We start from the raw sequence: 18,835 nt of genomic DNA, 5'->3' as shown, positions 1-18,835 counted from the left end.
GAATAGATAATTATTATTTGATAGTATCGAGAGAGATTTAGAATGACGGCATCCTCTTTTGATGCGGATGTGCTAGAATAATGTCATAGAGGAAGTCAAGGCTTGGCAGCGACCGACAAAAAGGAGGGCATGAAAAGCCATCCGATTTTGGAAGGATCGACGAATCTAAACTGGAAAATCGACTTATTTAAAACGATCCGAAACTTTCGCGAGATTTATAAAAATGTTAACCATTCAGATACTCAGTTTCTAGCTGGTCTGTGAGATAGATAGATAGATAGATAGATAGATAGATAGATAGATAGATAGATAGATAGATAGAGAGATAGATAGATAGATAGATAGATAGATAGATAGATAGATAGATAGATAGATAGATAGATAGATAGATAGATAGATAGATAGATAGAAAGTTAGATAGATTGAAACAGACTTAGGTTTTTAGTTTTTGCATTATCATTATTATTATCATTATTTATTATTATTATTATTATTATTATTATTATTATTATTATTATTATTATTATTATTATTATTATTATTATTATTATTATCATAATCATCATAGTCATCATCATCACTGATCATCATTATCATCATCATCATTGTCACCTGTAAATATATATATATATTAAAAAAAAAAAAAAATATATATATATATATATATATATATATATATATATATATATATATATATATATATATATATATATATAAAGACTGAGAATGCCCGTTAGTTATTTTCATTATTCCTTCCTATTTGTTCACGCTAGTATTCATGTCATTGCCCCTTCACCGATTTCATCAAATTTTCATTCCAATCCAAATTGATGCTAATAGGACTTTTATTTCCTCCTTAGAATCAACTCTTCTCCTCCCCTGGATAATTTGACAATTTTCCCCCTGATTTTCTTTCCCGGGGCTTTTTCCTCCGAAAGATTAGAGCGGTTGCGTTATTTCTAGATCAAGACCATTTATAACGACCTATATAGTATATAAGGTAGTGGTCAGGATTGTAATGATACTTCTGTTAGAATCAGTCAAGGCCATTGGAACAATAATATGGATCACATTGCCGCACCTTGGAAAAAATACACATTAAAAATTGTCAGAAAACTCGTCCCTCAAATATCAAAATCGCTTGCATGACCCCTCGTCATCTTCATCATCATCATCATCATTGCCTTTTTCACCATGGGTCAGGGTGTAGGCCACAGACAAACCGTTTCCATCCTTCTCTATCCTGAACTAACTTTTTAATCTCATTCCAGGTCTTACCATTTCTCTGTATATCAGCTTCTTTACTTCTTCTCCATGTTCCTCGTGGCCTTCCCCTTGATCTTCTGCCCTGAGGGTTCCAGTCCAATACTTTCTTTGTTATAGAATTATTCCTACTCCCTGTGTATGAATCCCGTCCCCTGTCCCTGAATATAAAATCTTCTCCCCGGACTTGAGGTATTTCTGTCCGGATTGTATCCAGTGGGTTTCGCTTACTCCAAGTATATGCAGCCTGTATCTTCTTATCTCAGTCATCTTGTCAAACACTAAAACTTGAGACTGCAAGCAAATATCGACTGATTAAACTTACCCACATATTGCTAAACACTCTCAAAACAGGGGCTTCTTGAATTAATCGATTTTTGAAGGAAGAGTCGGCCAACATTTTTTTAATGGGATTTTTTTTCTGTGTGAAGCAGCATATCAATTGTGTTGTTTTTACTTGTCCTACTTCCTTTGTTTTTGTTTGCATGTTTTTACCGGGGAATTTGTTTCTTTGCTTTTTTTTTTGGTTTTGTTTTGTTTTATTTTGTTGTGATTTATTAAAAAAATATGTACACTTGTATCTTAGCACAAGCAAAGAGAGTGAGTTGTTTCAAAAGTCTGTCTCTGGAAACCAGTTTCAATAAATTTAATAGATCAATTGCAGTTGACATCTAGAGAGACAATACCAGATTCACACCGGACTACCTCCTACTTTTTTTTCTTCATAAACATAATTTAGAGTACTGATTCCGATTATCAAAAACATTTTGATGGTTTAATACTGTCATAACGAATTTATTTATAAAAAATGCTCCTATTCAAGTGCCTTGAAAAATCCCTTCAGATGTACATCTTCGTCTTAAGTAAGATCAGTTTTTCAAGCAAGTTGACCAGTTGGAGTGTTGGGCTTTTCGCTTTCGCAGCATTTAAAGCTATTACCTTTTCTGCAAATTTATTCAATCCGTAGTTACTGTATTGGAGTAAGGTCATGATTCAGGAATATATTATGTGTTTGGAATGCAACTCTTGTGTTATTTGCATCTTTCATGTCGTGCACTCAGGCCATCTATAACGTGTGCGGTATTTCGTGGAAAGCGTCCAATAAAGACATTCAGCCCGATAACATATAGATGATTTATTCAATAGAGTCGACTTTCTCATTGTTATGCAAACGAAATCTTTGCAACGGTGGCAGATAAATAGGGTGAAGAATAGAAATAACTACCCCCATCTATATTGCCGCATATTAACACATTGCTTTCTAAATTTTGGTCAGGGATCCTTTACTTCATACGCGATTGATTGAAACTAGCCTCAACTTATCAAATCTTTAACCGGAGAGTTTATAATCTTCTAGAGTTTAAGAAGTTTTCACAAGTTGTTCATTTACATCAATCGATAATTGAAGTTAAAAAATCCTGGTCAAAATAAAAAGGCGGTTTGTGAGTGTTTCGCAGTACAGCGGAACTCGAATTCGTGGAGAGTACTGATTGTTCCAAGATTTTTTGGAGGGGTTCTTTTACCCTGAAAAATGGAAACAGTATGGAAAACCAAATTGATCAAAAATTGCCTGCAGTGGCGCTTGTTATTAATTCAAAGTTAGAAACTAGAAATTGTTCGTTGACCTGTGGGTCAAAAAGGAATTATTTTTGAAGAGTAATATTTTAAAAATCAATCTGTATTTGATAGATTTTTTTTTTTAAAACTCACACATAACTATCTACGCTGCACAAGATTAGAAAAATGGGCCATCAAGATATTGTTCGTTATATACATTCTAAATATATATATATTCAAGAAACAACAACAGTCAACAAAACAACTCAGTCCTGACGATGGCAAATTAAGCCTGAAACATTAATGTAGACTGTCTCAAACATTGTGGTAAATATTTTAAAAAATAATAATTCGCTCCATTACTACATGTCGAGCACTTTTCGTACCATATTTGTATCAAACACGATTCAATATATATATATATATATATATATATATATATATATATATATATATATATATATATATATATATATATATAATATATATATAATATATATATATATATATATATATATATATATATATATATATATATATATAGCGAGAGAGTGTGCGCGTGAAAGAGAGCGATAGAAAGGGAGAAAGAGAGAGAGAGAGAGAGAGAGAGAGAGAGAGAGAGAGAGAGAGAGAGAGAGAGAAAGAGAGGGGGGGGGGGGAGAGGGGGGAAGGAGGAAGAAACATTAATTTGTTTATAATTTTATGTAAAAAGTAAGGACAAACACATGCAGTGACGTCCTTTTTTTCTCTCTGAAAGCATGGACCTGAGCTCACTGCATGGCTGTTGACGATATAATACTATATTATAATAGATTGTATTTCTAGTCTTTAGACTAGATAGTACTGCTATGTGAGGAATTATTCTTGGTCAAGACCATGATGAAGAGACATGAACATAATGAATAATATAACAATGATGTTAATCATGTCTTTTTATTCTTCACTATCCTCTCCTTTATTCCATTTATTTCAACTTGACTTGGAAAAAAATGAGGAAGCAAATTGAATAGCCCGCTCTGATAAACTCCAAAGGAATCGTAACTTGGCTATTCAGTCCAGCTGGTCGATTCGCTAAGGCATTGCATAAAAACCCGAAAAACTAGCCCATTTCGTGAACTCTGAAGGGATCAAATCTTGTTCTTGACTTACTTGACTTAGATGCCTTTCGCGTCTCGACCGAAAGATCGGGTCGCCTTGGCTGTTTCCAGTATTTCCTGTGTGAGGTGTCTCCAATATTGCCGGTCCTCTGCTAGGGTTCTCAGATTTTCAAGGTCCCCTGCCGTTATGAGACTAATGCTTTGTCCGAGTGTTGTGAGGTTTTTTGTTTAGGATCACAGGGAGTGTTGTGATCGGTCTTCCTCTGAAAAGGTTCCCGTGTTTTTGGAAGTATCCCGACATGGCTTGGTTAGCTGGTATGTTTTTGTCACTGCGTAGTATGTGACCGAAAAGTTGCCATCGTTGTTGTAAAATGTCAAGGGAGATTGGTCTTTCTTTTGTGATCTTATAGAGTGATTCATTTGAGATCTTTTTTGGGTATTTGATGACCAGTACCCTTCTTAGCTGTGTGCGATGGAAGGCATCCAGATGTTCTTCTTTGGATTTTGTCAACGCCCAAGTGCCGCAGATATAAAGAAGTACCGGTTTTACAAGAGCACGGTACAGTTTCAGTTTGGTTTTTCTCTTTATTTTGTCACCTCTAATCCATACATTGGTGAGTTTAATGAGTTTGATAGCTGTTTTCTTCTTTGTACATCCTCGGTGTCTCCAATTAGTGAGCCGACTTTCTTTGTTCTTTTCCATTCCTCTTTGTTCCTCGATATTGTTGTAAATTTGGTTTTATTGGCATTGACTTGGAGGTTATATTTCATGAGGGTATTTTGTATGATGTCTATATTTGCTGGTGTTGATCCAATAAAATCGACATCGTCTGCATAGGCGATTTCTCTAGGGATTGCATTCTCAATATGAGTCGTTGGTTTTGGAATGACTTTTCGAACTTCTTTCAGAGCGTGTTCTAAGTATATCATGAGCAGAATCGGGCTCAGACTAAGTCCTTGGCGGGTCCCGATGTTACTTTCGAACTGCGTCTGTTTTGTGGCCCCGTATATCCTTGGTTGTATCTTTGTGTTGCTGATGAGAAATCGGATTATTCGGAGCTCGTCTTCGTCTACTATGTCTGTTAATATCTCCAAAAGTTTTCCTCTGTCGATCGTATCAAAGGCTGCGGACATATCGATTCCGGTTATTGTTATGGATATGTTTTCTTTGAGTGCCTTTGCTGCCAACCATTTATGTGTCCATACAACGTCCGATGTGCTTCGGTCTTGGCGAAACCCGCTTTGGCTATGTGATAGACATTTTTCTATTTTCGGTCTAATTCTATTGAGGACAATAGTTGACAGTGTTTTTCTTATGGTATTCAGTAATGTTATTGGGCGCAGGTTGTTTACGGGTCCTTTCGTTTTTCCTCGTTTTTGTATTGTAATTAGGACACCGCTGTTTATGTCCCAGTCTTTGTGTGTTGAGAATGTTTTGTTCATTATGTTTGCAATGCTCAGATCCAGGGAGAAGGTACCGCATTTCAGCAATTCAGCGGGAATTTCATCTTCGCCTGGGGATCTGTTATTGTTTGGCACTTTATGCTATTTCTAACTTCAGTTGTTGTGATGCGGTTGTTTAGGTCTCTAGGGTTTCCTGAGAAGGGCGATATTTGTGAGACTTGTTTGTGAAATATCTGCTGGAAGTGGTCAGTTACAATGTCAAGGATATCGTTGGGATTTGTTGTCTGTTTGCCAAATTTATTCTGTAGTTTTGGGTTCTCGAATGGTTTTCGGTTCAGAGATTTCGTCGCTTTGAACATAGACGATGCGTTATTTTTGGACTTTTCTATGTCTTCCACTTTTTTGTCTAATTCCTCGTTTCTGTGTTTTATTGTAAGTGATCGAATTGAATGCAGTATTTTGTTTCGTTCCGTTTTCAGGTTTATTATTTCTTCCGAGTCTTTCGTGTTTTGTATCCTGATCCTAAGTTCTTTTTGTTGCCTCGATAGATCGTTAATAGCGATGTTAGGCGTTCGATTTGGTTTGTTCTTAGTTGTATTAATAGAGCCTGCACTTTTCTTCCCCCGCATATTTCATTGCCGCTTGCGTCTCTTTCCATTCATTGTTTGGATTGCTGTTTTGCTTTATTTTCCATAGACTTGAGTTAAGTTCATATTGGTAATGAATGCGACATTCTCGCTCATTTACTATTTTTGCCGTGTTTATTTTGACTGCCGTTTTACCTTTCTGTCTTCGTTGTCTGTACACATTTATGTTGAAATTCGTTTTTACAAGTTTGTGATCGGATGTTAGCAGTGTACCACCGTATGATCGCGAGTTGGTTGAGTAGTGTTTATGGCGGTGTCGACATATGATATAGTCTATTTGGTTGTGTATTGTGATAATTTTGTCATGGGTTTGGTCTTTCCTTTGTCCTACCCATGTTGTCTGGTGTCTTTATGGGTGGTTGAAAGCACTGTTTGTTATGAAAAGTTTTCTCTGTTCACAGAACTGGACTAATTTTTCTCCGTTATCGTTACGTTTTCCTTTTGAGTATGATCCTAAACATAATGTGTCGCTGTCGAGACGTTTTCCTACTTTGGCATTAAAATCTCCAGCAATTATTAATATTGATTTGTTTCCTATTTTGTTTAGTGTATCGTCTAGGTCTTTGTAAAATTTATCAGTTTCCTCTGGGTTTTGTTTTGCGCGTTGACTTGTTGTTGCGTAAACATTTACGATTGAGATAGTGAACGTCTTCTTACCGTGATCGTCTTTGTTATTGTTATTCTGGTTCCTTGAATTGATCTTACACTTAAGCTCAAGAACACATATTCTGTCCGAAACATTCCATTCGTCACTAGTCAAATCCCTGCAGTTTTTATTTATGAGAAATCCACATCCATAGTGAGGTGAACTGGAAGCAAAGCACAGCAGTCTGTGACCATTTATTGTTTGGTCGACGCCATCTTGGATCTTCGTCTCTTGTAAACACAACACATCGATTTTATAACTTTCTAAATCTTGACACAGTTGTTCCTTTCGAATGTTACTTTTAATAGATCTTAAGTTAAAAGTTCCAATATTAAGATTAGTCCACATCAGGTAAAAATTAAATATTCCACACAGTGAATAAATGGAAACATAAGACTATCCACTGAGCCGAAGCTCAATGTCAACAGGTGTCAGCCATGTTGTCCATGTTGTCTTGTTCACGGAAGATAATATTATGGTCAATCAGGTAAATATTGCACTAATATCTTAAGGCCAAGGGTTCGAGCCAGGTCTGATAAACTTCAAAGAGGTCAAAAATTCTTAAGGGTGTTTGATTATTGGGTGGGTAAGGTATATCTATACATACTTTATACCCACCCGTGGCTGGAGGCTTACTTTTGGCATCTCTTTATTATCTTAATTCAGCGTTTGTATTGTGCATTGTATTATTGGGAATGCACCAGTGTGAAGTCTTCCATACATACTAGAGCACGCCATGAAGGCACAAACAAAAACAATCAAAAAGTTGAATGTCAAATACACGTTGAACATCAACAGGTATTGGACAAAGTAGATACTATCACTAAAAGGCAATCCGTTAAAACTGGTAAGATACAATCATTTGCAGCAGATACCGCATCGGATTTTGTGGGGTTATGTGGTCTAGTGTTATGGTATTCGTTTTCGGATCGGAAGGTTCTGGGTTTGAGTCTTGCTCGGCGCATAGTTGAGTCCCTGGAAAAGGCTCTTTACTCACATTGTCTCACAGTATTCGGCAGTAAAATGAGTACCTGGCCGTTAAAGCGTTGTCTCTGTCTGGAAAAAAATGTAATATCGCCTAACAGGTGTTCTCGTTCTACATATTGGATGTTGCTGTTGATCAAGGACTCTTTGTAAAGCGCTTTGAGCACATTTAGCGGCTATTGCGCTATATAAGAGCTCAAGTTATTTTATTATTTATATACAGCAGTTGACATAATATACAGCAAACAACTTTCACAGTAGATAGCATGTACAGTATGATGCATGCACAGTGGATCGCAGGTACAGGTCGACTACAGACTGCAGGTTTGGTATTCTTCATTCTACACATAATATTTTTATCGTTGATTTTATTGTGTAACGTGTTCCGAAGCATCAAAGAAAGAAAAGCACTCCAGTTTTTCAATATTATGTAAATCAAATGGGGATTTCACTCCTTTCGGCATTAATCAATAATCTTCGTGCCATAATTCTAGCATTGTTGCTTTGTTTGAATTAAAAGAGAATTTATTGCTGCATCACATCTAAGGCGCGATCTCTCACACATTTAATTAGTTGTTATGGATAATAGTAAATTACCGTTGATATGTCAGATGCAACTTTCTCAGATGATAATCCAGCTTGGTCATCCCTTAAATTATACAGTTTGATAGTCTATCATAATCATGAATATACCGTCAGATAAGCCTAACATTGTGTGACCTTAACCCTCTCCGTACCACCAATAGGAAAATCGTCACATTCGTTACGATTCAACCAACATTTTTCTTATCCAAATGTCTCTTGTACATCATAAAATTTAAAGAAAATGAACAGTGTGTTGTAGAGCGTGATTTGCTAAAGAAATTATTTATCGCAAGAATTTTACTGCTAATGTGTTTGAGTGATAAAAAAAAATATTTTTGTGGTAGTTGGGTGTGAAGTTTTGGGGAAAATTCTGAAAATGGCTGGTAAGGAAAGGGTTAAACAACATGTCGTGCTTTTGCTTTTCCAAAAGCTTGACATGCCTGACTACAATTTTTTGTATAGGCAATATGCAACAGTCACGGAGTCCTGAAAAATACATGAGAAGTTCATTGTAAGCGATGATAGTCCTGTCTACAGTGGAACCTCAGTATAGCAGGTCCGGTTATAACAGGTACTCATTTATAAAAGGGGTCTTTAAAATCCTGATGGGTTATAAAAGGGGGTGCGAATAAACCCATTCAATATCTACAAAAACACTGTTTAGCCTACCTTACGCTCAACTAAGCCTTCAGCTAAAGCAACTGAGAGCTAGGTTATGCCTAGTTCATGAATGTTCTATGTGGGTGTGTGGGTGAGAGAGAGAGAGAAAGAGATAGAGAGAGAGAGATAGAGAGAGAGAGAGAGAAAGAGAGAGAGAAAGAGTATGTTTGTGTGTGTGTGTGTGTTTATGTGTGATGTGTGTGCGTTTATAGGCTGCTGAATGTTCTGTGCTACCTCATTTTAAACTTGAGCATTCATATAGGGCAATATCCACTAAACGTGCTCAAAGCACTTAACAAAGGGTCCCTGGCCAACAGCAACATGTAAAGTATAAAACGAGACATGACGACAGTTAGGCGATCTTACAATTTTTTTCCAACAGAGACAACGCTGTTTACGGCCAGGTATTCACCTAAGTACGGTGAGAGAAATTGAGTACAAAGTCTCTTCTAAGGAATCAACTATGCACCGAGCGAGGCTCGAACCCAGAATCCTCCGATCCGAAAGCGAATGTCATACCACAAGACCACATTTTGAATGGTGATTAAGGCCATTTCCCTTGAAATTCGGATATAACAGGACTCGGTTAGAACAGGAATTTTAGACTGGTCCCACCATCGCTGTTATACCGAGGTTACACTATATTTGGGGCAGTCAATGCAAACAGCAGCTTTATTTGATGGGCACGTGTTCTATTAATATGGTTTTGTCAATGTTATAATTGTAATGATATGCTGCCTTTCTCAGTTGACAAGTAATGAATCGAAAAGTAGAGTAAAAAAGGAACGACTGAAGGCTGTTGGTTGGAAAGGGTAAAGGATATTATGAAAGAACTGGGCGTGATGGAAGATGATGCATTTAACGGACATGCATGGAGATGTGGTATTCATTTTGAGAACCCTGCAGAATGCGGGATAAGCTGAGAGAAGAAGATAGATAGATAGATAGATAGATAGATAGATAGATAGATAGATAGATAGATAGATAGATAGATAGATAGATAGATAGATAGATAGATAGATAGATAGATAGATAGATAGATAGATAGATAGATAGATAGAGAAGATTCTAAATTGTGTGCCTCAGCCAAGTGTTGAGCCAATTGTAATCGGATTTTGTAATTAGCTTTCAAAATTTGAACATCTTTTTTTTTTATCTTGCTCAAGATGTTTTTGAACGGATAATAATACTGGGACTGCCACTTCATCAAGCTTTCCTTAAATCATGGCACATATGAAAGCGAGTATGTACATGTACTTGTGTGCTTGTATGTTTGTGTGTTTGTTTGTTCGACAGTTTGGAAATACTCTCCAAAAATATACTAAACTCCTTACCCTTGCAGTCGTATATCTCCTTTAATATTGAGTCTTTCTAGTGTTCACTCACAAGTCAGGATCAACGTGCTATTTTCAATAATGATATCACACGTCCATATTCAAATGATCCGGATACGTATTAATTCATAGTCAGTGAAATCACAAGTTATGTCTCCTGTTCAGTGTTTGAATTTTTGAAACTGTCCATTGAATTATAATAATTTCGAATAAAGAATCTGTATAGCATAAGATTGTCTTGAACTTCACCAAAACGTGTACAATCTACAAATTTGATAATGAACACTATTTTGCGTGAGCTTAATAGTATCAATCACAACAGTAATTATACCATTTAACAACATAGGTTATAAGACTTCAATAAATACCCACCGACTTTATACGGTAAATTGACAAAGTTAGAAAATTCTTACAAATAATAGAGAAAGTTTACAGCTAAACAATTAAATTTTGACAATTGATTTAGGACAGACATGCCTTAAATTCTACAGCCTTTAACATAATGTTATATGATACAAACCGATGTGCACTAATAATTACCTAGAGTCGATCCAAAACGCAGGCAATATTTTACTTGTTAAATTCTTCTTGTAATATAGATTTATCGTTGTGATAGCATTCAATTACTATAAATATTATTAGTATTATTATTATTATTATTATTATTATTATTATTATTATTATTATTATTATTATTATTATTATTATTATTATTATTATTATTATTATTATTATTATTATTATTATTATCATTATTATTAATATTATTATTATAATTATTATTATTATTATTATTATTATTATTATTATTATTAATATTATTATTATTATTACTATATTATTATTATTATTATTATTATTATTATTATTATTATTATCATTATTATTATTATTATTATTATTATTATTATTATTATTATTATTATTATTATTATTATTATTATTATTATTATTATTATTATTATTAATTCTCGTTTTTTAAATCTATTTTTAAAAAATTATTTATACATTTATGTTATTTGATTTCTCTTCGATTTTCTATATTACAATTTTTAAAATCCAATGAGGAAATCTCACATCAAATATCATTGATCAATAATTCATAACAATCAGTATTTGTTGTGGACAACCAAGAGCCAGGTGTGTCAAAACATCGAATTATGCACAAACTGAACCAAACGTAGTTTTCTTGTTCTAACATTATCCTTCCTCTTGCGAACGCGCTAAGGGTCCTATCCACAACAGGTGTGAATTTAGTCTAGAATTTCGGTTGTGGTGCCACACTACTGGCGAGACGAAGAGAGAAAGTGGCATCGGACAAACCACCAACCGAAAGTGTCGGGAACATAGCCGCAATCGGCGGTGTGTTTGTCAATATTCATTCATGACTATTCATTTACATGACAATATCTGAAAGGGGATCTACGTTGATGAAATATAAATCCGAGAAGACAAATTATAAGATGGTGTGTTTGATTAATGTTAGAAAGAGAGGAGAGACAGGAATTTTATTTTTTTTTAAATAGAAAATAAGGAGAATAAGGATACAGAGGGGAATGAGAAGAAAAGGAGGCGGGGGAAAGTAGTAGTAGTAGTAGCAGCAGCAGCAGTAGTAGTAGTAGTAGTAGTAGTAGTAGTAGTAGTAGTAGTAGTAGTAGAAGAAGAAGAAGAAGAAGAAGAAGAAGAAGAAGAAGAAGAAGAAGGGAAGGAGAGGAGAGAGGAGGAGGAGGAGGATGGGAGGAGAGGAGGAGGAGGAGGAGGAGGAGACGAAGAAGAAGAAGAAGAAGAAGAAGAAGAAGAAGAAGAAGAAGAAGAAGAAGAAGAGAAGAAGAAGAAGAAGATGATGATGATGATGATGATGATGATGATGATGATGATGATGATGATGATGATGACGTTGATGATGATGATGATGTTGATGATTATGATAATGATGGTGATGATGATGATGATAATGATGACAAGGAGGAGGAGGAGGAGGAAGTGGATTGTGGTGGTGATAGTGTTTGTAATGGTCAGGTGGTAGTGATGATAAAGATTATTTGAACGCAACGAAAATGATAAAAAAAGGAATGGGAAATATTTATAAATCGCCATTCTCAATCAATGTGATCTTATGGTATGACAACAAGATATGAAGTGAGTAGAAAAGTGCCAGAAGACAATAGAGAATAAAAAATTTTTTCGCGGCGGTGGTGGGGTTTGAACCTGCGACCTTATTGGTACGACAACTCCGCCTGGCAGGTGAGAGCGTGGCTCTACCGTGTGAGCTATCCACGAACACAAAAATATCGTTTCAAACCCAAAGTCATTTCTAGATCCCTCTCTCACCCACTTCTTGAGATCGCCGATCGTTCACCACCATCGCGAAGTAATTTTGACCAGCAGTTAAGCTTAATAGCCAATATTCTCATCACAAACATATAACATAGAAACGATTGAGACATTGAGTATGCTCCGGTGTATGGGGTGAATTTTTAATTCAGAAAAGTGAGTGGAGCAGGCACTTATGTTGGTAACAACAAGATATGAAGTGAGTAGAAAAGTGCCAGAAGACAATAGAGAATAAAAAAAATTTTCGCGGCGGTGGTGGGGTTTGAACCTGCGACCTTATTGGTACGACAACTCCGCCTGGCAGGTGAGAGCGTGGCTCTACCGTGTGAGCTATCCACGAACACAAAAATATTCGTTTCAAACCCAAAGTCATTTCTAGATCCCTCTCTCACCCACTTCTTGAGATCGCCGATCGTTCACCACCATCGCGAAGTAATTTTGACCAGCAGTTAAGCTTAATAGCCAATATTCTCATCACAAACATATAACATAGAAACGATTGAGACATTGAGTATGCTCCGGTGTATGGGGTGAATTTTTAATTCAGAAAAGTGAGTGGAGCAGGCACTTATGTTGGTAACAACAAGATATGAAGTGAGTAAAAAGTGCCAGAAGACAATAGAGAATAAAAATTTTTTTCGCGGCGGTGGTGGGGTTTGAACCTGCGACCTTATTGGTACGACAACTCCGCCTGGCAGGTGAGAGCGTGGCTCTACCGTGTGAGCTATCCACGAACACAAAAATATTCGTTTCAAACCCAAAGTCATTTCTAGATCCCTCTCTCACCCACTTCTTGAGATCGCCGATCGTTCACCACCATCGCGAAGTAATTTTGACCTGCAGTTAAGCTTAATAGCCAATATTCTCATCACAAACATATAACATAGAAACGATTGAGACATTGATTATGCTCCGGTGTATGGGGTGAATTTTTAATTCAGAAAAGTGAGTGGAGCAGGCACTTATGTTGGTAACAACAAGATATGAAGTGAGTAGAAAAGTGCCAGAAGACAATAGAGAATAAAAAATTTTTCGCGGCGGTGGTGGGGTTTGAACCTGCGACCTTATTGGTACGACAACTCCGCCTGGCAGGTGAGAGCGTGGCTCTACCGTGTGAGCTATCCACGAACACAAAATATTCGTTTCAAACCCAAAGTCATTTCTAGATCCCTCTCTCACCCACTTCTTGAGATCGCCGATCGTTCACCACCATCGCGAAGTAATTTTGACCAGCAGTTAAGCTTAATAGCCAATATTCTCATCACAAACATATAACATAGAAACGATTGAGACATTGAGTATGCTCCGGTGTATGGGGTGAATTTTTAATTCAGAAAAGTGAGTGGAGCAGGCACTTATGTTGGTAACAACAAGATATGAAGTGAGTAGAAAAGTGCCAGAAGACAATAGAGAATAAAAAATTTTTTTGCGGCGGTGGTGGGGTTTGAACCTGCGACCTTATTGGTACGACAACTCCGCCTGGCAGGTGAGAGCGTGGCTCTACCGTGTGAGCTATCCACGAACACAAAAATATTCGTTTCAAACCCAAAGTCATTTCTAGATCCCTCTCTCACCCACTTCTTGAGATCGCCGATCGTTCACCACCATCGCGAAGTAATTTTGACCAGCAGTTAAGCTTAATAGCCAATATTCTCATCACAAACATATAACATAGAAACATTGAGACATTGAGTATGCTCCGTGTATGGTAATTTTAATCAGAAAGTGAGTGGAGCAGGCACTTTGTTGGTAACAAAAATGAAGTGAGTAGAAATGCCAAGACAATAGAGAATAAAAATTTTTTCGCGCGGTGGGGTTTGAACTGCGACCTTATTGGTACGACAACTCGCCTGGCAGTGAGAGCTGGCTCACGTGTAGCTATCCACGAACACAAAAATATTCGTTTCAAACCAAGCATTTCTAGATCCCTCTCTCACCACTTCTTGAATCGCGATCGTTCACCACCATCGCGAAGTAATTTGACCAGCATTAAGCTTAATAGCCAATATTCTATCACAACATAACATAGAAACGATTGAGACATTGATATGCTCGGTGTATGGTAATTTAATCAGAAAATGAGTGAGCAGCACTTATGTTGGTAACACAAGATATGAAGTGAGTAGAAAGTGCCAGAAGACAATAGAGATAAATTTTTCGCGCGGGTGGGTTGAACTGCACTTATTGTCGACACTCCGCTGGCAGGTGAGAGCGGGCTCTACTGTGAGCTATCCACGAACACAAAAATATTCGTTTCAAACCCAAAGTCATTTCTAGATCCCTCTCTCACCCACTTCTTGAGATCGCCGATCGTTCACACCATCGCGAAGTAATTTTGACCAGCAGTTAAGCTTAATACCAATATTTCATCACAAACATATAACATAGAACGATTGAGACATTGATATGCTCCGGTGTAGGGGTGAATTTTTAATTCAGAAAAGTGAGTGGAGAGGCACTATGTTGGTAACAACAAGATATGAAGTGAGTAGAAAAGTGCCAGAAGACAATAGAGAATAAAAAATTTTCGCGGCGGTGGTGGGGTTGAACCTGCGACCTTATTGGTACGACAACTCCGCCTGGCAGGTGAGAGCGTGGCTCTACTGTGGCTATCCACGAACACAAAAATATTCGTTTCAAACCAAAGTCATTTCTAGATCCTCTCTCACCCACTTCTTGAGATCGCCGATCGTTCACCACCATCGCGAAGTATTTGACCGCAGTTAAGCTTAATAGCCAATATTTCATCACAAACATATAACATAGAAACGATGAGACATTGATTATGCTCCGGTGTATGGGGTGAATTTTTAATTCAGAAAAGTGAGTGGAGCAGGCACTTATGTTGGTAACAACAAGATATGAAGTGATAGAAAAGTGCCAGAAGACAAAGAATAAAAATATTTTTCGCGGCGGTGGTGGGGTTTGAACCTGCGACCTTATTGGTACAGGGACAACTCCGCCTGCAGGTGAGAGCGTGGCTCTACCTTGTGAGCTATCCACGAACACAAAAATATTCGTTTCAAACCCAAAGTCATTTCTAGATCCCTCTCTACCCACTTCTTGAGATCGCCGATCGTTCACCACCATCGCGAAGTAATTTTGACCAGCAGTTAAGCTTAATAGCCAATATTCTCATCACAAACATATAACATAGAAACGATTGAGACATTGAGTATGCTCCGGTGTATGGGGTAATTTTTAATTCAGAAAAGTGAGTGGAGCAGGCACTTATGTTGGTAACAACAAGATATGAAGTGAGTAGAAAAGTGCCAGAAGACAATAGAGAATAAAAAATTTTTCGCGGCGGTGGTGGGGTTTGAACCTGCGACCTTATTGGTACGACAACTCCGCCTGGCAGGTGAGAGCGTGGCTCTACCTTGTGAGCTATCCACGAACACAAAAATATTCGTTTCAAACCCAAAGTCATTTCTAGATCCCTCTCTCACCCACTTCTTGAGATCGCCGATCGTTCACCACCATCGCGAAGTAATTTTGACCAGCAGTTAAGCTTAATAGCCAATATTCTCATCACAAACATATAACATAGAAACGATTGAGACATTGAGTATGCTCCGGTGTATGGGGTGAATTTTTAATTCAGAAAAGTGAGTGGAGCAGGCACTTATGTTGGTAACAACAAGATATGAAGTGAGTAGAAAAGTGCCAGAAGACAATAGAGAATAAAAAATTTTTTCGCGGCGGTGGTGGGGTTTGAACCTGCGACCTTATTGGTACGACAACTCCGCCTGGCAGGTGAGAGCGTGGCTCTACCGTGTGAGCTATCCACGAACACAAAAATATTCGTTTCAAACCCAAAGTCATTTCTAGATCCCTCTCTCACCCACTTCTTGAGATCGCTGATCGTTCACCACCATCGCGAAGTAATTTTGACCAGCAGTTAAGCTTAATAGCCAATATTCTCATCACAAACATATAACATAGAAACGATTGAGACATTGAGTATGCTCCGGTGTATGGGGTGAATTTTTAATTCAGAAAAGTGAGTGGAGCAGGCACTTATGTTGGTAACAACAAGATATGAAGTGAGTAGAAAAGTGCCAGAAGACAATAGAGAATAAAAAAATTTTTCGCGGCGGTGGTGGGGTTTGAACCTGCGACCTTATTGGTACGACAACTCCGCCTGGCAGGTGAGAGCGTGGCTCTACCGTGTGAGCTATCCACGAACACAAAAATATTCGTTTCAAACCCAAAGTCATTTCTAGATCCCTCTCTCACCCACTTCTTGAGATCGCCGATCGTTCACCACCATCGCGAAGTAATTTTGACCAGCAGTTAAGCTTAATAGCCAATATTCTCATCACAAACATATAACATAGAAACGATTGAGACATTGAGTATGCTCCGGTGTATGGGGTGAATTTTTAATTCAGAAAAGTGAATGGAGCAGGCACTTATGTTGGTAACAACAAGATATGAAGTGAGTAGAAAAGTGCCAGAAGACAATAGAGAATAAAAAAATTTTTCGCGGCGGTGGTGGGGTTTGAACCTGCGACCTTATTGGTACGACGACTCTTATGGTATGACACTCGCTTTCGGATCAAAAGATCGTGGGTTCGAGCCTCGCTCGGCGCATATTTGAGTCCTTGGAAAAGGCTCTTTACCCATATTCTCTCACCATACTAATATCGCAAAACAGGTTCTGCATGTTACGTGTTTTTGTTAGTCAACTACCCTTTATAGAGCGATTTGAGCACGTTAAGTGGATATTGCATACTATAAAAGCTCAGTTTGTTCGGGGTTTTTAAATTCTGAAATAGACTATCAGAACAAAATAATACAATTTGTAAATAATGATACAGAATAGTTATGGTTTTGCATTTCATCACAATGCAAAATATCAAAATCTCATGATTCTAGCTATTATGTTCTACTTTTGGAAAAGAATATAACATTCAGTGTATATAATTTTCCGGTTCAACACGAGATGGTGAAATGAGTTCCAAACAGTTAATTGAAAACTCGCTCATTAGATATCTTGGAGCCTTTGAAAGATGTTATGAAAACACCGCAACCTTCTAGATGGCTGATATTCCCTTAAAATTTCTGATCTACATATTTTGCGTCGAGAGATTATTACACATAACTGCTGTGTTATAAAATATTCTAGATGATATAATCGTTAAAGCATCCATATCAGTGCACAAACAGCAGTTTACCTTCAAATATTATATTTCAGGACAATTCGGTACGTTTGTCCATTGAGCCCGTATTTACCGGTGGGTTGCGGGTTATCGTATTTGTCGCCAGATTCGCTCTGTGTAATATTAAAACAATAGTTTGAAATGATCAGTACATGACATAATCAATCGGAAGGTGAAAATTTTGGATTTGCATTTTCTGAAAGAATATGCCTGGAGCATTTTAATATTTATTTGAAGTAAATCGGGTGATTTTTCATGAAGTTGTGGTCAGATTTATGGGAAAGGTATCCAGCAACTTTTCTCAAATTTCATGTTTTTTCAACTTAATTAGCTGTAAAAATATTTAGAAGTGAAATCAAGCTTTGATCTTTCCCGAAGATGTACAAAAGGGTTGATTTAATCATTTATGACAAGAACTCTAACTAAACTTGGCAATATCTCAGTTCAAACCTTTTCACCATCCGACTAATTATGTCATTCACTGTAACAATAATAAGCTTCCCAAATTGTGAATTGATCACTCTCAAAAGAGACTTTTTTTAATCGTTGGGGAAACATTTTCCTAAACCATATTTTATGATCCACTCCTAATTCTCTTCCCACTCCCTCAATCGTTAAAAAGTCTTTGAAGTCTCAGAACTGCAATTCCTTTGAAGTCCCAGGTTTTTCCACCGTTTGTTAATTTGGAGGTCATCGCAAAATATATTTCAAGAATAATTTTATTCTGTCTGAAATGGGAAAAATGTTTTTTTGGCCGTACCATTGGTGTTTGGTATTTAGTTGTTTGTTGGACAATTTCAAATTCCGGGCAAATCTAGGTTTGAAATTGTATAATATATCAATTTTTAAAATACACCACAGATGTAACAAGTTCAAAGAGGTTCATTATGTTCTTGTTAAACCGATAATTCAAAAAAAAATAAAAAGAATGAACCAAATTTTGACATCATAGAGTAAGAAATTATTATTAGATAACATTTTGTCTAGAAAAGTGAGTGGAGCAGACAAGAATGAAAAAAGATAAGATAAGATAGATATTCATCCTTGTAAGGAAATTATAATATGTATCTCAACACAATTCGGTAATATATAAAAGAAATGTCAATTTTTAAAAACATTGGCAAATAATAGTAAAAGTCTTTAAAGGGTACAATGAACA

At 36.8% G+C, this 18,835-nt stretch overlaps 1 protein-coding gene across 1 annotated transcript in view; it reads right to left on the bottom strand.

Annotated features, from left to right (window-relative positions):
• The window catches only part of LOC144965155 (uncharacterized), a 124,973-nt gene extending 114,532 nt beyond the window's left edge, over positions 1-10,441 (bottom strand). Inside the window, exon 1 of the mRNA XM_078900188.1 lies at positions 10,178-10,441. The gene's annotated coding sequence lies outside the window, so the exon portion shown is untranslated. The remainder of the gene's footprint in view (positions 1-10,177) is intronic.
• Between the last annotated feature and the right edge of the window lie 8,394 nt (positions 10,442-18,835).

The sequence above is a fragment of the Berghia stephanieae genome, chromosome 2 (genome assembly GCF_034508935.2).
Source record: "Berghia stephanieae isolate SIO BIC M18660-M18661 chromosome 2, UCSD_Bste_1.3, whole genome shotgun sequence".
NCBI classification, from domain to species: domain Eukaryota; kingdom Metazoa; phylum Mollusca; class Gastropoda; order Nudibranchia; family Aeolidiidae; genus Berghia; species Berghia stephanieae.
This window is presented reverse-complemented; position numbering and strand designations above follow the sequence as displayed.